Source organism: Tursiops truncatus, chromosome 5 (genome assembly GCF_011762595.2).
Source record: "Tursiops truncatus isolate mTurTru1 chromosome 5, mTurTru1.mat.Y, whole genome shotgun sequence".
Classification (NCBI taxonomy): Eukaryota; Metazoa; Chordata; class Mammalia; order Artiodactyla; family Delphinidae; genus Tursiops; species Tursiops truncatus.
In genome coordinates, this window is record NC_047038.1 from 20,040,345 (window position 1) to 20,067,549 (window position 27,205).

Consider the following 27,205-nt stretch of genomic DNA (forward strand, 5'->3'; position numbering starts at 1 on the left):
AGAAAGTAAGTAATAGAAATAAAAGAGAGGGACAAAAGATCTATTATATATATAATATATAATTTGGGTCCTTATATAGGGGAAAATACAGTTAAAGAGAACATTTTAAACTATGCTTAAAGAAAAAATCATGTTTCCATTAAATACCTGACAGTATTGATCCCAGAAGTTCAGTTATATCTCACAATCTAGTAAAACTATTGGACTTTAAAGATAAGAAATAAAAAATAAAAGAAAGGATACACTGTGCCTCCAGGCAAATACATAAGGTCACTTACAAAGGAAAGAAATCAGGTTGGTGTAACTCTGCTTTTCAACAGCAACATACTAAGCAAAGAATAAAGTCTGTATAAAGGTCATTGAAAAAATAGTTTTAAACATGTGATAACTCAAAGATATATTTTATCTACATGTCCTTTCTAAAGAAACAATAAGAAAATGAATTTCAGAGATGATCAGGGAGACTTCTGTAAAAAAACAGTGAGCATTTAACACTAAAATAAAGGTAGAAGAAAAGCATATAAATATATGTTTGACAACCAAAAAATGGAATAAGGGAAAGAAAAGAGGATGTAATTGCCTCATGAATTGGCCCATAAATAACAGATGACAGTTGAAGAATATTTTTTAAAGATAATAAACTTAACAGTAAATGCCCAAGTAAAGAAAAAAGGGACTAGGGAATTATATAAAAGTATTAGAATAAAGATCACTACTAGAACAAAAATACACACCTTCCTAAAAACCAAAAAGTTCAAAATAAAATAAACAATAGAGAACATTTAATGAAAGACACATAGTAAATATAACTTGAAATATTAAAAATATGGAGATAAAAAATGTTGGTCATATTAATAAATGCAAATGGAATCAATTTACCTGCTAAAAAATAAGGTTGGCTTTAAAGTGGAATTCAACTCTATATCATATATAGGAGATGCACTTAAAAGGGAATGATTCAGAAAGGCTAAAGTAAAAAAGGCTAAAAGTAAAAGCAAAGGAATGGAAAGTATATCAGACAAATTCAAACAAAAGTAAAGCAGAGGGAGGGCCCAATCAAGATGACAGAATAGAAGGAAGTAGAACTCAACTCCTCCCACAAATACATCAAAAATACATCTAAATGTGGAACAGTTCTCAAAGAATACCTACTGAGAGTTAGCAGAAGATCTCAGACACCTAAAAGTGCAAGAAAGATCTCCATGAAACTGGGTAGGACAAAAGAAAAAATAGGAAGCAGGATGCAACCTGCACCCCTAGGAGGGACCTGTGAAAGAGGAAATGTTCCTTCACACTGGGAAGTCCCCTCACCAGCAGACAGATCAGCCAGGACAGAAAGAGAGCCTCAGAGGCTCAAAGAAGAATGCAGCAGCCAGTTTGTGACAGGCAGAACAGAAAGAGACCTGCAGATGGTCCATGCCACTCTCCTGCACTCCCCAGCCTGAGACACATGTCTGCTGGTGCAGGCGGGGGCTGGGCACTGAAACTCGGGTTTTAGATGACAGACCTTGGGAAAGGAATGGGGCTGGCTGCATGGAGACAGCCTGAAGGGGCTGGAGTGTGGTATGGCCACAAGTGGGGGGTGTACACAGAAGAAGCCCGGGCCCACCATAGAAACGAAGTACCATTGTTAAGAGGTGTGAGAAGGCAGGGGCAGGCCCTGCCATAACAGCCTCTTTCCCAGCACACTCTCAGCCTGCTCAGAGCCACCTCTATGAGGTGGCTCACTAGACTAGACAGACTTACCTGCTAGTATTAGAGGGTCTCCTGCAGAGGAGGGGGGCAGCTGTGGCTCACTGCAGGGATAAGGACACTGGCAGCAGTGTTTCTGGGAAGTACTAATTGGAGTGAGCCCTCTTGAGGCTGCCATTTTCTCAACAAGACCTAGTCCCAACCAACAGCCTGTAGGCTCCAGTGCTGGGATGCCTCAGGCCAAACAACTAACAGGGTGGGAACAGAGCTCCACATCAACAGCAGACAGGATGCTTAACGTCTTCCTGAGCATACAGCTGCCTGATAAACACACCCACTGACACGGCCTTGCCCAACAGAGGGACAAGATCCAGATCCACCCACCAGTGGGCAGGACCAGTCCATCCCACCAGGAATGCTGGACAAGCCTCTTAGCCTCATTCACCAGGGAGCAGACAGCAGAAGCAAGAAGAAATACAATACTTCAGCCTGTGGAATGGAAAACGCAATCACAGAAAGTTAGACAAGATGAGATGGCAGAGGAATACATCCCAGATGAAGGAACAAGATAAAACCCCAGAATAACTAAGTGAAGTGGAGATAAGCAATATAACCAAAACAGAATTCAGAATAATGATAGTAAATATGATTCAAATCTGGGAAAAATAATGGAGGTACAGATCGAGAACATACAAGAAATGTTTAACAAAGACCTAGAATAACTAAAGAACAAACAAACAGAAATGAAAAATAAAACAACTGAAATGAAAAAAATACACCAGAAGGACTCAATAGAATAATAACTGAAGCATAAAAACGAATAAGTGAGCTGGAAGACAGAATGGTGGAAATCACTGCTATGGAGCAGAATAAAGAAAAAGAATCAAAAGAAATGAAGACAGTCTGAGAGACCTGTGGGAAAATATTAAATGCACCAGCATTCACATTATATGGGTCCCAGAAGAAGAAAGAGAAAGACCTGGAACACTATTTGAAGAGACAATAGCTGAAAACTTCCTTAAAGTGGAAAAGGAAACAATCACCCAAGTCCAGGAAGCACAGAGAGTCCCAGGCAGGATAAATCCAAGGAGGAACATGCCAAGACACATAGTAATCAAATTGTCAAAAATGAAAGACAAACTATTAATAGCAATAAGGGAAAAGCAACTAATAACATACAAGGGAACTCCCATAAGGTTATCAGTTGATTCCTCAGCAGAAAGTCTGCAGGCCAGAAGGGAGTAGCATGATATATTTAAAGTAATGAAAGAGAAGAACCTTCAGCCAAGAATATTCTACCCAGCAAGGCTCACATTCAGATTTGACAGATAAATTAAAAGCTTTACAGACAAGTAAAAGCTAAGAGAATTCAGCACCACCAGACAAGATCTAGAACAAAGACCAAAGGAACTTCTCTAAGCAGAAAAGGCCACTAAAGAACAAGAAAATTATGAATGGAAAAGCTCACCAGTAAAGGCAAATATAAATAGGAAAACATCTGAACACAAATATGATATCAAAACCAGCAACTGTGAGGAGAGTACAAATTCAGGACATTGGAAGTGCATTTGAAATTAAAAGACCAGCAACTTAAAACAATCTTGTTTATATATAGACTGCTATATCAAAACCTCATGGTAAGGGCAAACTGAAAATCTACAAAGATACACACACACAAAAGAAAAACTCCAGACAAAATGCTAAAGTTACTCATCAAATCACAATAGAAGAGAATAAAAGAGGAAGGGAAGAAAAAAGACCTACAAAAACAAATCCAAAACAATTAAGAAAATGGCAATAAGAAATACATATTGATAAGCACCTTAACATAAACGGATTAAATGCTTCAACCAAAAGACCTAGACTGGTGGAATGGATACCAAAACAAGAGCCATATATATGCTGTCTACAAGAGACCCACTTCAAATCTAGGGTCAAAGACTAAAAGTGAGGAGATGGAAAATGGTATTCCATGCAAATGGAAATCAAAAGAAAGCTGGAGTAACAATAATCATATCAGACAAAACTAGAATTAGAATAAAGACTGTTACAAGAAACAAAGAAAGACACTACAGAATAATCAAAGGCTCAATCCAAGAAGAAGATATAACAATTGTAAATATATATGCACCCAGCATAGGAGCACCCCAATATATAAGGCAAATGCTAAGAGTCATAAAAGGAAACACTGACAGTGACATAATTGTGGGGGACTTTATAAAACCCCTTTCATCAATGGACAGATCATCCACATAAAATCAAAAAGGAAAAACAGGCCATAAATGACACATTAGACCAGATAGACTTAATTGATATTTATAGAGCATTCTATCCAAAAGCAGAAGAATACACATTCTTCTCAAGTGTACATGGAACATTCTCCAGCATTGATCACATGATGGGCCATAAAGTGAGCCCTGGTAAATTAAAGAAATATGAAATCATATCAAGAATCTTTTCTGGCCACAAGGTTATGAGATTAGAAATCAACTACAAGAAAAAAAACCTGTAAAAAACCAAACACATGGAGGTTAAACAATATGCTACTAAACAATCAGTGGATCACTGAAGAAATCAGAGAGGAAATCAAAAAATACCTAGAGACAAATGAAAACAAAAGCACAATGATCCAAAAACTATAGGATGTGGCAAAAGCAGTCCTAAGAGGGAAGTTTATAGCAATACAAACTTACCTCAGGAAACAAAAAATCTCATACATACAACCTACACCTACACTTAAAGCAACTAGAGAAGGAAGATGAAGAAGAAGAACAATAACAACAACAAAAAATCCCCAAAGTTAGTAAAAGGAAAGAAACAGTAAAGAGCAGAGCAGAAATAAATGAAATAGAGACAATAAAAACAATTTAAGAGATAAAGGAAACTAAAAGCTGGTTCTTTGAAAAGATAAACATAATTGGTAAACATTTAGCCAGACTCATCAAGAGGAAGAGGGCTCAAATCAATAAAATTAGAAATAAAAAAGAAGTTACAAAGGACACCACAGAAATACAAAAAATCATGAGACTACTACAAGCAACTCTATGCCAATAAAATGGCCAACCTAGAAAAAATAGGCAAATTCTTAGAAAGGTACGATCTCCTAAGATTGAACCAGAAAGAAAGAGAAAATATTAACAGGCCAATCACAAGTAGTGAATTTGAAACTGTGACTTAAAAACTTCCAACAAACAAAAGTCCAGGACCAGATGGCTTCACAGGCAAATTCTATCAAATATTTAGTGAAGAGTTAACATTTATCCTTCTGAAACTCTTCCAAAAAATTGATGAGAAAGGAACACTCCCAAACTAATTCTATGAGGCCACCATCAGCCTGATACCAAAACCAGATAAAGATACCACACAAAAAGAAAATTACAGGCCAATACCACTGATGAATATGTATGCAAAAATCCTCAACAAAATACTAGCAAACAGAGTCCAACAATACATTAAAAGGATAACACACCGTGATCAAGTGGAGTTTACCCCAGAGATGCAAGGATTTTTCAATATCCACAAATCAATCAGTGTGATACACCATATTAACAAATTGAAAAATAAAAAACATATGATCATCTCAATAAATGCAGAAAAAACTTTTGAAAAAATTCAACACCCATTTATGATAAAACCTCTCCAGGAAGTGGGCATAGAGAGAACTTACCTCAATGTAATAAAGTCTGTATAGGACAAACCCACAGCTAACATCATTCTTAATGGTGAAAAGCTTAAAACATTCCCTCTATGATCAGGAACAAGGCAAGGATGTTTATTGTCACCCCTCTTATTCAACATACTTTTGGAAGCCCTAGCCAGGGCAGTCAGAGAAGAAAAAGAAATTAAGGGAAATCAAATTGGAAAAGAAGTGGTAAAACTGTCACTATTTGCAGATTATATGATACTATACATAAAATTCTAACATTTCTACCAGAAAACTACTAGAGTCCATCAATAAATTTGGTAAATTTGCAGGATACAAAATAAATGCACAGAAATCTGTTGCTTTTCTATACACTAACAAGGAAAGATCAGAAAGAGAAATTAAAGGAACAACCCCATTTAACACCACATCAAAAAGAATACCTAGGAATAAACCTACCTAAGGAGGCAAAAGGCCTCTACTCCAAAAACGTTAAAACACTGATGAAAGAAGTGGAAGATGACACAAAAAGATGGAAAGCTATACCGTGTTCTTGGATTGGAAGAATCAATACTGTCAAAATGACTATATTCCCCAAGTCAATCTACAGAGTCAATGCAATCCCTATCAAAACACCAATGGCATTTTCTACAGAATCAGAACAAAAAATCTTAAAATTTGTATGGAGACACAAAAGACCCTGAATATCCAAAGCAATCTTGAGAAAAAACAAAAAATAGTTGGAGGAATCAGGCTCCCTGACTTCCAACTATACTACAGAGCTACAGTTATCAAAACCATATGGTACTGGCACAAAAACAGAAATATAGATTAATGGAACAGGCTAGAAAGCCCAAATATAAGTCAAACACCTATGGTCACTTAATGTATGACAAAGAAGGCAAGAATGTACAATGGAGAAAAGACAGTCTCTTCAATAAATGGTGCTGGGAAAATGGGACAGCTAAATGTGAAAGAATGAAATTAGAACATACTCTAACACCATACACAAAAATAAACTCAAAATGGATTAAAGACCTAAGTGTAAGACCCAATACTATAAAACTCTTAAAGGAAAACATATGCAGAACACTCTTTGATGTAAATTGCAACAATATCCTTTTGGATCCACCTCCTGGAGAAATGAAAATAAAAACAAAGATAAACAAATGGGACTTAATTAAACTTAAAAGCTTTTGCACAGCAAAGGAAACCATAAACAAACCAAAAAGACAACCCACAGAATGGGAGAAAATATTTACAAAATATACAAATTGTTCATGTAGCTCAATATCAAAAAAAAAAAAAAATCAAAAAAATGGGCAGGGCTTCCCTGGTGGCGCAGTGGTTGAGAGTCCGCCTGCCAATGCGGGGAACACAAGTTTGTGCCCCGGTCCAGGAGGGCCCCACATGCTGCAGAGCGGCTGGGCTCGTGAGTCATGGCCACTGGGCCTGTGCGTCCGGAGCCTGTGTTCCACAATGGAAGAGGCTGCAGCAGTGAGGGGCCTGCGTACCGCAAAAAAAAAAAAAAAAAAAAAGAGCAGTAGATCTAAATAGACGTTTCTTCAAAGAAGACATACAGATGGCCAAAAGCACATGAAAAGATTCTCTACACCACTAATTATTAGAGAAATGCAAATCAAAACTTCAATGAGGTATAATCTCACACCAGTCAGAATGACCATCATAAAAACTACAAATAATAAATGTTGGAGAGGGTGTGGAGAAAAGGGCACCCTCCTACACTGTTGGTGGGAATGCAAACTGGTACAGCCACTATGTAGAATAGCATGAAGGTTCCTAAAAAACTAAAAACAGAGCTACCATATGATCCTGCAATCCCACTCCTGGGCATACATCCAGAGAAAAACATAGTTTCAAAGGATACACGCACCCCATTGTTCATTGCAGCTCTGTTTACAAGAGACAAGATGTGGAAGTAATCTAAATGTCCACTGACAGATGAATGAATAAAGAAGATGTGGTACATATATACAATGGAATATTACTCAGCCTTTAAAAAGAATGAAATAATGCCATTTGCAGCAACATGGATAGACCTAGAGATTGTCATACTAAGTGAAGTAAGTCAGATAGAGAAAAACAAATATCATATCATATTTCTTAGATGCAGAATCTAAAAAAAATGATACAAATGAACTTACATAAAACAGAAACTGACTCACAGACTTAGAGTACAAACTTATGACTACCAGGGGGGAAGAGTGGAGAGGGAGTGTTTGAATGAGAGTTTGGGATTGACATGTACACACTGCTATATTTGAAATATATAACCATCTAGGACCTAATGTATAGCACAGGGAACTCTGCAGTATAATGTGTAATAACCTAAATGGGAAAAGAACCTGAAAAAGAATGGATATATGTATATAACTGGATCATTTTGTTGTACACCTGAAACTAACACAACATTGTTCATCAACTATACTCCAATATAAAATAAAAATTAAAAACCAACAAGAAAACAGTATAGAAAATATGGGCTTATGGGTTTGTTGAAATTTTTTGTAGTTTTGAAATATTTTTGAAGATTTTACACTAAACCACTTTTAATATTTTTGGATATCTTCTAAATAACAGGACTTCTAGCTGAACTGATAAGTATTTCTTTTTCTGTAAATTTTCCACTAGAAAGTGCAGAAATTAAATTTTTAGGCCTTAAAAAGTAAAAAATTTTTAAATTTTTAAAAATTAAAAAAAGCAAATGCAGATTACTGTAAAAAGGAATTAGAAACTAAGAAAAATTAGGAAACTCTTTTGCCAAGACAAAAGCAGAGCTAAAGGCAATAAATAGCATATTGGATAATGCAGAAGAACAAATAATAATCTGTAAGATAGAATAATGGTAAGCACCCAATCAGAACAGCAGACAGAAAGACAAATGAAAAAAAATTAAAGCAATATAAGAGACATATGGGGTAATATAACATGTGCCAATCTATGCATAATAGGGATTCCCAAAGGAGAAGAGAGAGAAAAGGAGATTGAAAATGTATTTGAAGAAATTATGGCTGAAAACCTCCCAAACCTACAGAAGGAAACAGAAAACATAGAGGGTCCCAATCAAGATGAACCCAAACAGACCTACACCAAGACATATTATAACTTAAATGACAGAAGTTAGAGAGGATTCTAAAGGCAGCAAGAGAAAAAACAAAAAGTTAATTACAAGGAAACCCCCATAAGGCTATCAGCTAATTTCTCTACAGAAATATTGAAGGCAGAAGGGAGTGGCAAGATATATTCAAAGTCCTGAAAGGGAAAATTCTGCAACCTAGAATTCTCTACCCAGCATCATTATCATTTAGAATAGAAGGAGAGATAAAGGATTTCTCAGGAAGCAAGCAAAAACTAAAAGAATACAGCAATAATAAACCTATCCTAAAAGAAATATTGAAAGGTCTTCCCTAAATAAAAAAGAAGAATCCATAGGAAAGAGAAAATCACAATTGGAAAGTAAATCACTTAAAAAAGCCCATATACAGATTTTTTTTAAATCAAAAAAAATTTTTGTGAAAGTAATGATACCCACAATGAATAGAAAAAGGGTAAACATGAAGATGTAAAAGAGGTCATCAAAATCATAAAATTGGGGGGAAAAAGTAAGAAAATGTAGATTTTTTTTTTAGAATGTGTTTGAACCCATATGACTATCAGTCTAAAGCAAATAGATACAGGAAGGGGTTAACATACTTCAAAAACAGGGTAACTGCAAATCAGGAACATACAATAGATTCACAAAAACCAAAAACAAGAGAACAAGGGCATAAAAAAAGAAAATCATCAAACCACAAAAGGAAAAACAAAAAGAAAGGAACAAGAAAGAAATAAAATATCAAGTGGAAAAAAGGTTTAAAATGGTAATACACACATATGTATCAATAATTACATTAAATGATAATGGGCTAAATGCTTCAATCCAAAGGCATAGAGTGGCAGATTGGATTAAAAAAAAAAAGAGCCTACAATATGCTGCCTACAAGAGACCCACTTTAGGGCAAAGAACACACATAGACTGAAAGTGAGTGGATGGAAAAAGGTATTTCATGCAAATGGAAATGAAAAGAAAGAGGGGGTCACAGTACTCACATCAGACAAAATGGACTTTAAAACAACGTCCATAAAGAAACATAAAGAAGGACACTATATAATGATAAAAGAATCAATACAAGAAGAGGATATTAGAATTGCCAATATATATGCACCCAATATAGGAGCACCCAAATGCATAAAACAAATACTAACAGACATAAAGGGAGAAATGGATGGGAATAAAAAAATACTAGAATACATTAACACCTCACTCATATCAATGGACAGATCTTTTAGACAGAAAATCAGTAAGGTAATAGGGATCCTAGATGATATAATAGATAGTTAGGTTTAATTGATATTTTCAGGATATTACATCCAAAAAAACCAGAATACACATTCTTTTCAAGTGCATATGAAACATTCTCTAGGATTGACCACATAACTAGGGCACAGAACAAGCCTCAACAAATTTAAGAATATAGAAATTATTTCAAGCATCTTTTCTGACCACAAAGGCATGAAACTAGAAATCAACCACAGAAAAAGAAATAAGAAAAAAGGGATTACTGAAAAACCAATGCATCAACAAAGAAATCAGAGGAAATTTAAAAATACCTTGAGACGAATGACAATGTAAACACAACCATACAAAATATAGGGATGCAGCAAAAGAAGTTCTTAGAAGGAAGTTCATAGTAATACAGGCCTTCCTCAAAAAACAAGAAAAATCTCAAATAAACAACCTAAACTACAACCTAAATAATTAGAAAAAGAAGAACAAACAAAACTTAAAGTCAGCAGAAGGAAGGATAATAAAGATCAGAGAGCAAATAAATAAGATAGAGATTAAAAATAGTAAAAATCAACATAATCAAGAACTGGTTCTTTGAAAGATTAAACAAGATTGACAAACCTCTGGCCAGCCTCACCAGGAAGAAAAGAGAGAGGACCCAAATAAACAAAATAAGAAATGAAAAATGAGAAATAATAACTGATACTGCAGAAATACCAAAAATCCATAAGAGAATACTATGAACAGCTATATGTCAACAAATTTGACAACCTGGAAAAAATGAACAAGTTTCTAGAAACATAGAGCCCACCAAAACTGAATCAAGAAGAAATAGAAGACCTAGAGTCTGTCATACACAGTGAAGTAAGTCAGAAAGAGAAAGACAAATACTGTATGCTAACACATATATATGGAATTTAAGAAAAAAAAAATGTCATGAAGAACCTAGGGGTAAGGCAGGAATAAAGACGCAGACCTCCTAGAGAACGGACTTGGGGTTATGGGGAGGGGGAAGGGTGAGCAGTGACGGGGCGAGGGAGAGTCATGGACATGTACACACTAACAAACGTAGTAAGATAAATAGCTAGTGGGAAGCAGCCGCATGGCACAGGGATATTGGCTCGGTGCTTTGTGACAGCCTGGAGGGGTGGGATGGGGAGGGTGGGAGGGAGGGAGACGCAAGAGGGAAGAGATATGGGAACATATGTATATGTATAACTGATTCACTTTGTTATAAAGCAGAAACTAACACACCATTGTAAAGCAATTATATCCCAATAAAGATGTTAAAAAAAAAAAATATATAGCCTTGTAAAATAAGATCTTTTTTTCAACATTAAAACCTTGTTTCAGAAGTTTAAAAAAAAAAAAAAAAGAAATAGAGGGCTTCCCTGGTGGCGCAGTGGTTAAGAATCTGCCTGCCAATGCAGGGGACATAAGCCTGTGCACCACAACTGCTGAGCCTGTGATCTAGAGCCTGCGAGCCGCAACTACTGAAGCCTGTACATCTAGAGCCTATGCTCCGCAACAAGAGAAGCCACTGCAATGGGAAGCCCATGCATCACAACGAAGAGTAGCCCCCACTCGCTGCAACTAGAGAAAGCCCGTGTGCAGCAATGAAGACCCAACACAGCCAAAAATAAAAATAAGTAAATTTATATAAAAAAAAAGAAATAGATATGAACAGACCAATGACCTGAAGTGAAATAGAATCTGTAATTTAAAAAAAACCTCTACAAACAAAAGTACAGAACCCAATGGCTTCACAGGAAATTCTACCAAACAAAGAAGAATTTATACCGATCCTTCTCAAACTCTTTCAAATGATTGAAGAGGAGGGGAACACTCTCAAAGACATTCTTTGAAGCCACCAAGACCCTGATACCAAAACCAGACAAAGATACTACCAAAAAAGTAATTATAGGCCAATATCTTTGATGAATATAGATGCAAAAATTCTCAACAAAATATTAGCAAACTGAATCCAACAATACATAAAAAGATCATACACCACGACCAAGTTAGATTCATCCCAGGGTCATGAGGATGGTTCAACATATGCAAATCAATCAATGTGATGCACCGTATCAACAAAAGAAGAGACAAAATCCACATGATCATCTCAATAGATGCAGAAAAAGCATTTGCTAAAATTCAACATTCTTTCATGCTAAAAACTATTGCCAAATTGGATAGAGAGGGAACATAACTCAATATAATATAAGCTATTTATGAGAAGCCAATATAATACTCAAAGGTGAAAAGCTGAAAGCCTTCCTGCTAAAATCTGGAACAAGAGAAGGATGCCCACTCTCACCACTTCTATTCAATATGGAATTGGAAGTCCTAGTCACAGTCATCAGACAAGCAGGATACAAGATTAACATACAGACATCAGTTGCATTTCTTTATACTAACAATAAAATACCAGAAAGGGAATGTAAAAAAAAAAATCCCTTTTAAAACCACATGCAAAAAAGTAAAACACTTAGGAATAATCCTGACCAAGGAGGTAAAAGACTTATATGCTGAGAACTACAAAACATCAATAAAGGAAACTGAAGATGATTCATAGAAATGGAAAGACATCCGTGCTCTTGGATTGGAAGAAATAATATTGTCAAAATGGCCATACTACTCAAAGTAATCTACAGATTTAATGCAATCCCTATCAAGTTACCCATGACATTTTTCACAGAAATAGAACAAAAATTCTAAAATTTATGTGGAAACATAAAAGACTCAGAATTGCCAAAATAATCCTGAGAAATAGAATGAAGCAGGAGGCATAACCCTCCCAGACTTCAAACAATACTACAAAGCTACAGTAATCAAAATAGCATGGTATTGGCACAAAAAGAGAGATATGGATCAATGGAACAGAATAGAAAGCTCAGAAATAAACCCATGCATCTATGGTCAATTAATCTTTGACAAAGGAGGCAACAATATACAATGGAGGAAAGACAGTCTCTTCAGCAAGTAGTGCTAGGAAAGTTGGAAAGACACATGTAAATCAATGAATTTACAACACACCATCACACCATACAAAAAAATAAACTCAAAATGGCTTAAAAACTTAAATATAAGATATGACACAATAAAACTCCTAGAAGAGAACATAGTCAAAACATTCTCTCATATAAATCATACCAATGTTTTCTTAAGTCTCGCAAGGCTATAGAAATAAAAAATAATAATAAACAAATGGGACCTCATCAAACTTACAAGCTTTTGTACAGCAAGGGAAGCCACAAACAAAATGAAAAGACAACCTACAGACTGGGAGAAAATATCTGCAAATGATGCAACTGACAAGGGGTTAATCTCCCAATTATACAGACAGCTCATACAACTCAATAACAAAAAACACAAGACACCCAGGCGGCCAGTGGTGAGGAGCCTGAGTGGGAGGCCTCCCCAGGGCCTCACCCAGCTGCCTGGCAGCCCAGGAGAAGGAGGAAGGAGGAAGGAGGATGGAGGCTCACAGGTGTGGCAGCCCCTGCCCAAAGTGGGGAGCACTACTTGAGACTCCTGGGAGTGGCTACATGCAGCACCTGGTGGCTGCTGACTTTGCTGCTGGAGCACACCTGCCCACCAGTGGGTCCTGAAGTCTAGGCCACCTGCTGGCTGCTGGACTGCCATGCACTCTTCTTGTTCTTACTGGTGGTGATGTGGGGATGCTGTTTGAAGCCACCAAAGTCCAGGTGCACAAGCTCCAGCAGCTCATCGAAGATGTTCTGGAAATTCTCCCCAGCAGGCAGGTACAGGAAGCTCTTGGAATACTGGGCTGAGGAGATCACACCCTGTCTAAACTTCCCTGAGTGGCTCGAACTTGAACTTGCTGAAGTGGGCCTTGTTGATTGGCAGGAAGTCCTTGGTGGACTGAACGAGCTGCACGGTATCTTCCATTGAATATTTCTGTCTCTGAGAACCAGTCCACTGCACTGTGTGGGTGACAGGATCTTGGTGCTCTGGCTGGGTGTCAGGCCTGAGCCTCAGAGGTGGGAGAGCCGAGTTCAGGACACTGGACCACGAGAGATCTCCAGGCCCCACGTAATATCAATCAGCGAGAGTTCTCCCAGAGATCTCCGTCTCGACGCTAAGACCCAACTCCACTCAACGACCAGCAAGCTCCAGTGCTGGACACCCCATGAAAAACAACTAGCAAGACAGGAACACAACTACACCTATTAGCAGAGAGGCTGCCTAAAATCACAAGAAGTTCACAGCCACCCCAAAACACACCACCAGACACGGATCTGCCCAGCAGAAAGAAAAGGTCCAGCCCCACCCACCAGAACACAGGCACCAGTCCCCTGCACCAGGAAGCATACACAACCCACTGAACCAACTTTACCCACTGGGAGCAGACACCAAAAACAACAGGAACTATGAACCTGCAGCCTGCGAAAAGGAGACCCCAAACACAGTAAGTTAAGCAAAATGGGAAGACAGAGAAATATGCAGCAGATGAAGGAGCAAGAAAAACCTACCAGACCAAACAAATGAAGAGGAAATAGGCAGTCTACCTGAATAAGAATTCAGAGTAATGATAGTAAAGATGATCCAAAATCTTGGAAACAGAATGAAGAAAATACAAGAAATGTTTAAAAGCTACCTAGAAGAACTAAAAAGCAAACAAACAATGATGAACAACACAATAAATGAAATTAAAAACTCTCTAGAAGAAATCAATAGCAGAATAACTAAGGCAGAAGAACAGATAAGTGACCTGGAAGATAAAAGAATGGAAAACTACTGCAGAGCAGAATAAAGAAAAAAAAAAAAATGAAAAGAATTGAGGACAGTTTCAGAGACGTCTGGGACAACATTAAACATACCAACATTCGAATTACAGGGGTCCCAGAAGAATAAGAGAAAGAGAAAGTGACTGAGAAAATATCTGAAGAGAATTATAGTTGAAAACTTCCCTAATATGGGAAAGGAAATTGTCAATCAAGTCCAGGAAGCACAGAGAGTCCCATGCAGGATAAATTCAAGGAGAAAAAGCCAAGATGCATATTAATCAAACTATCAAAAGTTAAATACAAAGAAAAAACATTAAAAGCAGCAAGGGAAAAGCAAAAAATAACATACAAGGGAATCCCCATAAGGTTAACAGCTGATCTTTCAGCAGAAACTCTGCAAGCCACAAGGGTGTGGCAGGACATATTTAAAGTGATGAAGGGAAAAACCTACAACCAGGATTATTCTACCCAGCAAGAGTCTCATTCAGATTCGACAGAGAAATTAAAACCAAAAGCTAAGAGAATTCAGCACCACCAAACCAGCTTTACAATAAGTGCTAAAGGAACTTCTCTAGGCAGGAAACACAAGAGAAGGAAAAGACATAAAATAACAAACCCAAAACAATTAAGAAAATGGTAATAGGAACAGATATATTGATAATTATCTTAAATGTAAATGGATTAAATGCTCCAACCAAAAGACACAGACTGGCTGAATAGATACAAAAACAAGACCAGTATATATGCTGTCTACAAGAGACCAATTCAGATCTAGGGACACATACAGACTGAAAGTGAGGGGATGGAGAAAGATAGTCCATGCAAATGGAAATCAAAAGAAAGCTGGAGTAGCAATTCTCTTATCAGACAAAATAGACTTTAAAATACTGTTACAAGAGACAAAGGAAGACACTACATAACGATCAAGGGATCAATCCAAGAAGAAAGTATAACAATTGTAAATATGCACCCAACAGAGGAGCACCTCAATACATAAGGCAAATGCTAATAGCCATAAAAGTGGAAATTGACAGTAACACAATCATAGTAGGGGACTTTAACACCCCACTTCCATCAATGGACCAACCATCCAAAATGAAAATAAATAAGGAAACACAAGCTTTAAATGACACATTAAACAAGATGGACTTAATTGATATTTATAGGACATTCCATCCAAAAAGAGAATATGCTTTCTTCTCAAGTGCTCATTAACATTCTCCAGACTAGATCATATCTTGGGTCATAAATCAAGCCTTGGTAAATTTAAGAAAATTAAAATCATATCAAGTACCATTTCTGACCACAATGCTATGAGACTAGATATCAATTACAGGAAAAAAACTGTAAAAAAAATACAAACACATGGAGGCTAAACAATACACTACTAAATAACCAAGAGATCACTGAAGAAATCAAATAGGAAATCAAAAAACACCTAGAAACAAATGACAATGAAAACACGATGGCCCAAAACCTACTGGATGCAGCAGAAGCAGTTCTAAGAGGGAAGTTTATAGCAATACAATCCTACCTCAAGAAACAAGAAAAGTCTCACGTAAACAACCTAACCTTACACCTAAAGCAATTAGAGAAAGAACAAAAAAACCACAAAGTTAACAGAAGGAAAGAAATCATAAAGATCAGATCAGAAATAAATGAAAAAGAAATGAAGAAAATGATAGCAAAGATGAATTAAACTAAATGCTGGTTCTTTGAGAAGATAAACAAAATTGATAAACCATTAGCCAGACTCATCAAGAAAATAAATGGAGAAGACTCAAATCAACAGAATTATAAATAAAAAAGGAGAGTAAAAACTGACACTGCAGAAATACAAAGGATCATGAAAGGTTACTACAAGCCACTATATGCCAATAAAATGGACAACCAGGAAGAAATGGACTAATTCTTAGAAAAGCACAACCTCCCAAGACTGAACCAGGAAGAAATAGAAAATATAAACAGACAAATCACAAGCACTGAAATTGAAATTGTGATTAAAAATCTTGCAACAAACAAAAACAAAGGACCAGATGGCTTCAGAAGCAAATTGTATCAAACATTTAGAGAAGAGCTAACACCTATCCTTCTCAAACTCTTCCAAAATATAGCAGAGGGAGGAACACTCCCAAACTCATTCTATGAGGCCACCATCATCCTGATACCAAAACCAGACAAAGATGTGACAAAAAGAAAACTATAGGCCAATATCACTAATGAACATAGTTGTGAAAATCCTCAAAAAAATAGAAGCAAACAGAATCCAGCAGCACATTAAAAGGATCATACACCATGATCAAGTGGGGTTTACCCCAGGAATTCAAGGATTATTCAGTATATTCAAATCAACCAATGTGATACACCATATTAACAAATTGAAGGATAAAAAACATATGATAGTCTCAATAGATGCAGAAAAAGCTTTCGACAGAATTCAACACCAATTCATGATAAAAACTCTTCAGAAGTAGGCATAGAGGGAACTTACCTCAGCATAATAATGACATATATGACAAACCCACAGCCAACATCATTCTCAATGGTGAAAAACAAACCATTTCCACTAAGATCAGGAACAAGACAAGGTTGCCCACTCTCACCACAATTATTTAACATAGTTTTGGAAGTTTTAACCACAGCAATCAGAGAAGAAAAAGAAGTAAAATGAATCTGAATCAGAAAAGAAGAAGTAAAACTGTCACTGTTTGCAGATGACATGACACTATACATGGAGAATCCTAAGATGCTACCAGAAAACTACTAGGGCTAATCAATGAATTTGGTAAAGTAGCAGGACACAAAATTAATGCACAGAAATCTCATGCATTCCTATACACTAATGATGAAATATGTGAAAGAGAAATTAAGGATACACTCCCATTTACCACTGCAACAAAAGAAATGAAAGAAATTAAAAATGATACAAACAGATGGAGAAATATACCATGTTCTTGGATTGGAGGAATCAATATTGTGAAAATGACTATACTACCCAAAGCAATCTAGAGATTCAATGCAATTCCTATCAAACTACCAATGACAATTTTCACAGAACTATAACAAAAAATTTCACAATTTGTATGGAAACACAAAAGACCCCGCATAGTCAACACAATTGAGAAAGAAAAATGGAGCTGGAGGAATCAGACTCCCTGACTTCAGACTATACTACAAAGCTATAGTAATCAAGACAGTATGGTACTGGCACAAAACAGAAATGTAGATCAATGGAACAGGATAGAAAGCCCAGAGATAAACCCATACACATATGGTCACTTTATCTTTGATAAAGGAGGCAAGAATATACAGTGAAGAAAAGACAGCCTCTTCAATAAGTGGTGCTGGGAAAACTGGACAGCTACATGTAAAAGAATGAAATTAGAACACTCCCTAACACCATACAGAAAAATAAACTCAAAATGGATTAGCGACCTAAATGTAAGACTGGATACTATAAAAACTGTTACAGGAAAACATAGAAGAACACTCTTTGACAAAACTCACAGCAGGATCTTTTTTGACCCAACTCCTAGAGGAATGGAAATAAAAACAAAAATAAACAAATGGGACCTAATGGAACTTAAAAGCTTTTGCACAGCAAAGGAAACCATAAACCAGACTAAAAGACAACCCTCAGAATGGGAGAAAATATTTGCAAACAAAGCAACTGTCAAAGGATTAATCTCCAAAATAGACAAGCAGCACATGCAGCTCAATATCAAAAAAACAGAAAACCCAATCAAAAAATGGGCAGAGGGCCTAAATAGACATTTGTCCAAAGAAGATATACAGATTGCCAACAAACACATGAAAGGATGCTCAACATCACTAATTATTAGAGAAATGCAAGTCAAAACTGCAATGAGGTATCACCTCACACTGCTCAGAATGGCCATCACCAAAAAATCTACAAACAATAAATGCTGGAGAGGGTGTAGAGAAAAGGGAACCCTCTTGCACTGTTGGTGGGAATGTAAATTGATACAGCCACTATGGAGAACAGTATGGATGTTCCTTAAAAAGCTAAAAATAGAACTACCATATGACCCCACAATCCCACTGCTGGGCATATACCTTGAGAAAACTATAATTAAAAAAGAGTCATGTACCACAATGTTCATTGCAGCACTATTTACAATACCTGGGATATGGAAGCAACTTAAGTGTCCATCTACAGATGAATGGATATTACTCAGCCATAAAAGGAAATGAAATTGAGTTATTTGTAGTGAGGTGGATGGACCTAGAGTCTGTCATACAGAGTGAAGTAAGTCAGAAAGAGAAAAACAAATACCGTATGCTAACACATATATACGGAATAAAAAAAAAAAGTTCTGAAGAACCTAGGGGCAGGACAGGAATAAAGATGCAGACTTAGAGAATGGACTTGAGGACACGGGGAAGGGGAAGCTGGGAAGAAGTGAGAGAGTGGCATTGACATATATACACTACCAAATGTAAAATAGATAGTTATTGGGAAGAAGCCACATATCACAGCGAGGTCATCTCAGTGCTTTGTGACCACTTAGAGTGGTAGGATAGGGAGGGTGGGAGGGAGATGCAAGTGGGAGGGGATATGGGGATATATGTATACATATAGCTGATTCACTTTGTTATACAGCAGAAACTAACACAACCATGTAAAGCAATTAGACTCCAATAAAGGTGTCAAAAAAAAAAAACAACCAAAAATAAAACTACCATATGATCCAGCAATTCTACTCCTGTGTATATATGTCCAAAGAAATGAAAACACTAATTCAAAAGTATATATGCACCCCAATGTTCATAGCAGCATTATTTACAAATTGTTAAAATGTGGAAGCAGCCTAAGTGTCCATCAACAGATGAAAGGATAAAGAGGATGTGATATATATCACACACACACAACGGAATACTATTCATCCTTTAAAAAGAATGAAATTTTGCCATTTGCAGCAAAATGGATGAATTTGGAGGGTATTATGCTAAGTGAAATAAGTCAAACAGAAAAGACAACTACTGTATGATATCACTTATATGTGGAATCTAAAAAATACGACAAACTAGTGAATATAGCAAAAAAGAAGCAGACTCACAGATATAGAGAACAAACTAGTGGTTACCCTTGGGGAGAACGGGGTGGGCAAAATAGGAGTGGAGGAGTGGGAAGTTTAAACTATTGGGAGTAAGATAGGCCACAGGGATGTATTGTACAACATGGGGAATATGGTCAATATTTTGTAATAACTGTAAATGGAGTGAAACCTTTAAAAATTGTATAAAAATTAAGAGGAAAAAACAAGTTCTATTGCAAATATTTTTCCACTATATTATTTTAGTAATAGAAATGCATACCATTCTCTAAGGAAGAAGAGGAGTGTGTAAATTTAGGATGATGAAAGTTTGCTTGGAACTTAGAAACAGGGTTAGGAGCATAATAGAAAAAAGATTGTGTTGCATGTTTCTGCTGTACTTCCAGTGGGGCAGGAGCCCAGTAATTACCACAGGCAAGAAAACAGCCAATGGATAATAATCTAAAAGGGAAATTTTGGGTCTAGAAAATAATATTTAATGGGATGGGTTAGGCAATCTAAGTAGCACAGCCAGATTCCTCAAACTTTCAGTCCACTTTGGGATAAACTCAGTAGGTCGATTGGCATTATTGCCTTGAAATCTACCCAAAGCTTCATTCATAGCTCAAACTCGACAATTCACTCTGTGTTTTTTTTTTTTTTTTTTTTTGAACAAAATAAGGTAAATTTTGAGTTGTATTAATATGATCTCCGGGCTTCCCTGGTGGCGCAGTGGTTGAGAGTCTGCCTGCCGACGCAGGGAACACGGGTTCGTGCCCCAGTCCGGGAGGATCCCACATGCCGCGGAGCGGCTGGGCCCGTGAGCCGTGGCCGCTGAGCCTGCGCGTCCGGAGCCTGTGCTCCGCAACGGGAGAGGCCACAACAGTGAGAGACCCACGTACCGCAAAAAAAAGAAAAAAAAAAAAAAAATATATATATATATATATATATATATATATATGATCTTCATTTTTAAGTGTTTTAACACAAATCTACTTTGCAAGTCTAGCTGTAAAGAGAACAGCAGAGGAAGAGAGAGAAGGTACAGTCTGTAGCAATAGGGCTCTAGGCCAAATGCTCTTTGGGAAAGATCCCGAGAAATCCTGGGAGAGGTGTCAAAGTCTTATGACACTTGCACACATTAAAAAGGATAAAAACTTAAAATCCCAAGTGGGAGGGTGTCAGCTGTTTATGCCACTCAGGATGCACGGTGCTGGCATCCATTCCTTTTTTCCCGCTCTGCGCAGGTATGGCCAGAGGAGCTCCTTAGAGTCATCCTTTTACCATGATGATGCCATGTAGAAACTGGCTGAGGGTCAACAGTGTTTTGCCACTAAACCAGCTGAGAGAGTCACTGGCCCGTCAAAGACAGAGCTTGTAACCAGTTAGCCAGAGCACTTTGGGGGCAGAGTGTCACTGGGTAGCTTCTTTGAGTCCATGCTGCAGATGCGGTGAATTTGGGCTTCAGCTTCTATGTGATATAGAAATACTAGCCCCTGCTTTTCTGGTAAGTGGCCTGAGGTTGACCTCTAAAAATGGTTTGCTATTCACTTGACCCAGAAAACCCCACAAAATCATGCAAGTCAAGAGGTTCAAATCTTCATGTTCACTTTAAGAACACTCGTGAAACTGCCCAGGCCATTAAGGGTATGCAGAGCAGAAAAACTACCAAGTGTCTGAAGGATGTCACTTTACAGAAGCAGTGTGTGCCATTCCTTTGTCACAGTGGTCGAGTTGGTAGGTGTGCCCAGGCCAAACAGTGGGGCTGGATGCAGGGTCGGTGACCCAAAAAATTCCTGAATTTTTACTGCACATGCTCAAAGATGCAGAGAGTAATGCTGAACTTAAGGGCTTAGATGTAGATTCTCTGGTCATTGAGCGGAGCGTACCCAGGTGAACAGAATCCCCAAGATGCAGCACAGGACTTACAGAGCTCGTGGTCAGATCAACCCATACACGAGCTCTCCCTGCCACAGTGAGATGATCTTTACTGAAAAAGAACAGATTGTTCCTAAACCAGAAAAGGGGGTTGCACAGAAGAAAAGGATAACCCAGAAGAAACCGAAGAAACAAAAAACTTATGGCCTGGGAATAAATGCCACAAAAAAATAAATGCAAATAAAACTAAAAAAAAGAAATACTGGCCCCTTAGGACTGTGTGGCCATTCATTTTTCCTTGTGGCCGACACTGACCGAGACCCATAATTGAAAGAGCTGTCTCTGCCCTGAGCGTTGCCAACCCCAGAACATCCGAGAAGCATAGGCTTCTGCAATTTCATGTCTCTTCTCCAGACTGTAAAAAAGCTGAATAATAAACATAAAAACCAAACAAACAAACTAGCAAACCAACCAACCAGCCAAACAAATACAAACACTGGGCAGAGTTTTGAGGATGAACGGTTGAATCTCATGCGCTGTTTGGTATTCTTGACATCCAAGGAAGTTTATTTACATCCTATTTCCTGATATGAGAGTAATAGACAAATGATGCCTTCAGATTCTTAAATTGCATCCTGTCTGTCATCCTGATACCCTCGAAGTGGGTGTTATAACACAGTGCTCATTCAGGTAGAGATAATCCCAGAAAAACACGTTTCCAAAAGAAGTATGGCTTATCTTATTTTCTGCACATCTGTATGCCAGAGTTGGGACTTTGATTATCAGATAGACACCTGATCCAGGAACATGACTACACATAATAAAGTCAGAAGGGAATGTCTAATTTGAGATTTGATGAAGCTTTACTTATTTCGGAAGCATTTCTATAGCAGTGTGAAGGCACTCTTCTAGGTGGTCTACAAATATGAATTCTTTTAATCTACATAACAGCTTTTTGAGAGAAGGTACTTTTATGGACTCTATTTTACAGATGAAAAAACTGCCCAAGCTTCCCCTGTGAGTACATGGCAGAGCCAGGATTCAAACCTGGGAAGTCTGAATCAGTCGTGTTGTGCTGTGCTATGCCGTGCTACCTCTCACGTGGACTTGCTGAGACTGACTGTAAATTTATCCTGTGATGGGAATTATACACATTTAAGCATACATGGGCTATATAAGAAGGGTATATGGTAGGTGTGGATGGTCTCTGTGTCTTCACTCAAAAACTATCCATTGCCTTTGACCAGTGCAGCTAAAGGACTCTTCCCTTACATCCTATGCAGTTCAGAGTTCCTGATACAAATCATAGAGAACTTCTATGCCTTTGTTTATTGTTCCAAATTTAGTCTTTAAGCAGCATGCAATTAATTTCTTCAGAAAATGTTGTTTCCTTCCAAAACACTGCACAAAATTCTGGCTGCCTGCCTTGCTTACCAACCTCAGGAATTTTACAGCTCCCAAACTCTCTAATCTGAATACCCCCGGGTCTGCAGTGATCTTGTGGCTGTGGTCTTTCTGCAATCACCGGATTCTGCCTTTCTAACAGGCGACACACACTTTAACCTCCCTTCGGCCCGAAGAACTATCTGCTACTCAGACTCTGAAATAAAAACTGATTTCTCATTCTATGATACTCTGGCATTTCCTGGAAAATGTAGCATCAGTTACCATTTTTGTACTAGTGGCCCTGGGGGAAAATCCCTGTTTAAACCAGTAGCATGTGGGCTACACTATCCTGGGAACATCAGCAATTCTGTGTTACCCTCATCGTAAACAAATCCACAGGAATAATAAAAGCTTCTGAGTATAGTCTTTGCATGAGTTCATACACCATCCTGAGGACAGAGGCCTTTTTCCCCTTGTGGCTCCCTTGATAAAGCACCTGCTCAAATGATCCCTTGCTCCATTGATTTGGCAATTATTTATTGTTTTTCACAGTGTTTACGGCGTTTGTCATAGTACTAGAATTATGTAATACATAAAACAAGTATTATGAACTCAGTGCAAGTACCTCCCAAATTGGGTCACAAAGCTGATTCTTTTCAGTTGGTTTTATATCTGCAGTTTGGTTAGCTGTCATTAGACTCATTTATTATAAAATGACCTATTTAATTAAATGAGACTCATTACTTAAAGCAAGGGAGTCATTATTTACATTAATGATTCTCAAACGTAATTATCCATTACAATCATCTAGGGAGCTTCCATTATATAATAACTCGGGGTGGGATCCAGGTGTCATACATCTTAAAGTGCTCCAGGAGATTCCAACATTTAGCTAAGTTTGGGAACTACTGATTTACAGGGAGATTTAACATTTTTTATATTATTTAATTAGACATAATAATTGAAAACACTTGTGATATTGTACCTGCTACGTACCAGGCACTGCTGTAAGCATTTTATGAATATAAACTCACCTAATTTTCCCTATGACCCTATGGTACTATTGTTGTCTCCATGTTACAGCTGATGGAAATAAGGGACAGGAATTAAGTGACTTATCCAAAGTCACTCTCGTTGATGGAACATGATTTTTGTGCCATCGGTTTGGCTCATAACCATTATTCTGCCTATTAAATGTTTACGCTTTTAAATAGAGTAGCTGCAGCAGCGGTGGCAGCAGGCACTCAGAGCACTTTTAAGTGCTTTGTATGAAGTAATACGTTGATAATAATGCAAAACTTCCTAAATGCCAGCTCCTATTTGTAACTGCTTAATCTAATTCTCTTTTTAATTGTTCTGCATTCAGACGAACCTCTTTTCCAATGTTATACAACTGAAATTAAGCCATATACTATGTACCAGGAACTTAAGCTTAAAACCCTTTGTTAACAATGTGCTGTGAACATCTCAATGTAATTGTCTTCCCTTCATTCTCTTAAAAAAGTGATTCTCCCCTCCCCAAACAAATGAACAAACACACCTCTTTTGCTCTCGCCTGCAGCCGCATCATTACAGAACGTGTAAAGTCCTCCCTGGTAGCCCTCTCCCGTGTTGCGGGCATTCTTACCCCACGCTAACTGCCTTCCCAACATTCCTTGTTTACCCCCTTTCAGCGTTTCTGACAGCCAAGTTCAGCACAGAAATAAATAGCTCAGGGGCCCGCAAGATCCAGGGAGAACTCACCTTTCTCTGATGTGCAGTGGGAGGGAGAGAGGGGCTCTTCCAGCCTTAGGCCTTAGGAAGGGGGCCCTCTGATTGCCCCCTTCTCCTTGGATCTATTTCCAGTCTGCCTCGCGATAACCGGCGGGGCTTGCGCATAAGAGGTCCTGCAGCTGGAGCCACTTAACTGTAGCTGCCGCCAGCTGAGCCTGGCTGGGGGCCCTGAACTCTTCCTTCATGAAAGGCGCCACGTCACGCTTAATTTGGCCCATACATAGCCGTTGATGTAGTCTGACTTTTAGTCCACTCTCAAATAGGCTGTTGACTTACTTCTGTGGTCATATCCTTCTTTATATCTTAGTTTTAAGAATGTGTCTCTGTTTTTCTCTTGCCCACGCTCACCTTCACCTTGCAGCCTCTGATGCAGGCCCCGACCTGAGATAATCACCCTTTCTTATTCCCTTTCATCCCTCTGGGGTCTGTAGTTCAAGCTCCAAGTATCTGCCCCAGCCTAGGCCGGCCACCTGCTGCTGTATCTTGCTGATATCCACAGTCTGATTTCATGGCCTTAGGACTGTTGCCAGGCCTCTTGAAATCCGTTTGTCAGTCTCCCCGTATGTTCTTTGCTTTATTGTCAATAACTGCTGAGACTTGTCCCAGTGACCTTCTCTGCGCCTGCGGTTTTGATGTGTTTCTGATTATTGTTTTTTTCTAGTCTGACCCACCGCAAGTGCCATTTGAGCTGAGGTTTGACAGCCTTCGCTCCACTGGAGCTGGGGTTTATGATAAATTCTTTATACGCACATGGAATTTTGTTTTTACTGAGCTATGTCACAGGCTTCTAGCAGTTTTCCCCACCTGTCTCAGGATGGCTGGCACAGATTTTTCCTTTATTAAAGGGGCCAGGTCCTTTTTAGTAAAACATTTAAAAAACACATTTACACAGGGCATACCTGTAAGCAGGTGCACAGAAGTTTCTTAGGGTATCACTGGGCATCATTCTTTCCCATGTCCTCCGCATCCCTCATCCACTTCTGCCATCACTGACCAGCCTCTACCCGGTCTCTTTCTTCCCTCCATCCCTGCACGCCCCTCCTCATATCCCTCAACGGTCGGTTTCAATACCCATTCTTCAGGCTGTGGCTTCATATTAGAGTCACCTGAGTCACTTTTAAATTAAACTAGAGTCTCTTCAGGTGGGGCCTGGGCATTGGTGATGTTAAAGCCTCCTCAGATGATTTTAATGTGCCTCCAAACCTGAGAACTTCTGACTTAGGAAAATTTAGGCTTTGCTCTTTTCTAGGAAGGGCAAGAGGCTCTGCCACCCAGAATTATGCTCTATCTAACCTATCATTTTACTCCTAATATATAACACAGCATGTGGCATATCTTGGGGAGAATGTGTGCTTGATGAATAAATAAATGGACATTCTGAAATGTGTTTACAAATTTTTCCTAAGGCTGGATGCTATGATTTCTATCCACTAAACTCAACTGGCTAGAAAATTTAAACAAATACATTCCAAGCATGTTCTCATCCTATTATAAAAATTTTAGATTTTGACATTCCTGATCACTCTACATCTTAAAATTCAAAATATTTCCCCCGTTTTTATATATACTCATTGTAGGAAAAAATGGAAAATACTTCTAATTAAAACAAAGTAACTAAAAAGCATCTGTACTTATACCACCACCGCTAACCTTTATCATCTCTCCATTTACTATGACCACACATTATTGCATATATTAAATTGAATCATACCTTATTCCTTCAGCAATATATTGTGTAAAATCTTAGTCTTATTAAAAAGTAACTTGGGGCTTCCCTGGTGGCGCAGTGGTTGAGAGTCCGCCTGCCGATGCAGGGGACACGGGTTCGTGCCCCAGTCTGGGAAGATCCCACATGCCGCGGAGCATCTGGGCCTGTGAACCATGGCCGCTGAGCCTGCGCGTCCAGAGCCTGTGCTCCGCAACAGGAGAGGCTACAACAGTGAGAGGCCCGCATACCGCAAAAAAAAAAAAAAAAAGAAAAATGTATCTCATTTATCTCAATTTAGAGCCATTTGCTATACAGCTCCTGTCCAAAGCCTGACAAATAGAATTGATATTCAGGGCTGGTAGTTTATGAGACATGAATAGTAATACATTCCCTAAGCTTTTTCCCATGGAATCAAATCACCAGAAAGCACCATACCTGCATTTTATTATTTTGGTTTTCCATACACATCATTTTATAGAACTATGACTTGAATTATGCCAACAGCTGGCATCGTTTGCTATGGCTACATGCAGAATGTCTACCAGTACTGAAGACACCATCCATTATGTACTTCAATGTTTCTTCTATAAAGGCTGATGTGGTAAATTACTACCCCCCGTCACCGCCCCCAAGAGTTCAGAGCCAGAAAGAGCTTGGTCTCTTCTGACATACCAGCATGCTTCCTTTCTTTTTTGAGTAATGAGGATTGCAGTACTTTATATTTTTCTCCTGGCCCTGACTCCCTTCTGGTCAGGAAGCTGGTATCTAAATATTCTACTCAGTTGCTGTAGTTCCTGTAATCTAGGTTCACTAGTATAAATACCTGCTTGGCTTCCTTCATTACCAACTTCATGCCTCAAGCCCCTGCCTCACCATTTTTTTGTTTTGTCCTGATAAGTTTATAGCTTTTTGCTGAGTAGTAAAGAGAGCATGGACTTAAAAGCCTGACTCACTGGAATTTTGAGAAAC

The 27,205-nt window shown here is 38.2% G+C and overlaps 1 long non-coding RNA gene across 4 annotated transcripts in view; it reads right to left on the minus strand.

The window, feature by feature from the left end:
- LOC141278748 (uncharacterized) overlaps positions 1–24,635 on the minus strand; it is a 171,185-nt gene extending 146,550 nt beyond the window's left edge. For all 4 annotated transcript variants that reach the window (XR_012331891.1, XR_012331890.1, XR_012331889.1 and 1 more), the window contains exon 1: positions 24,499–24,635. This is a non-coding gene — a long non-coding RNA (uncharacterized lncRNA). The remainder of the gene's footprint in view (positions 1–24,498) is intronic.
- Positions 24,636–27,205: the final 2,570 nt, after the last annotated feature.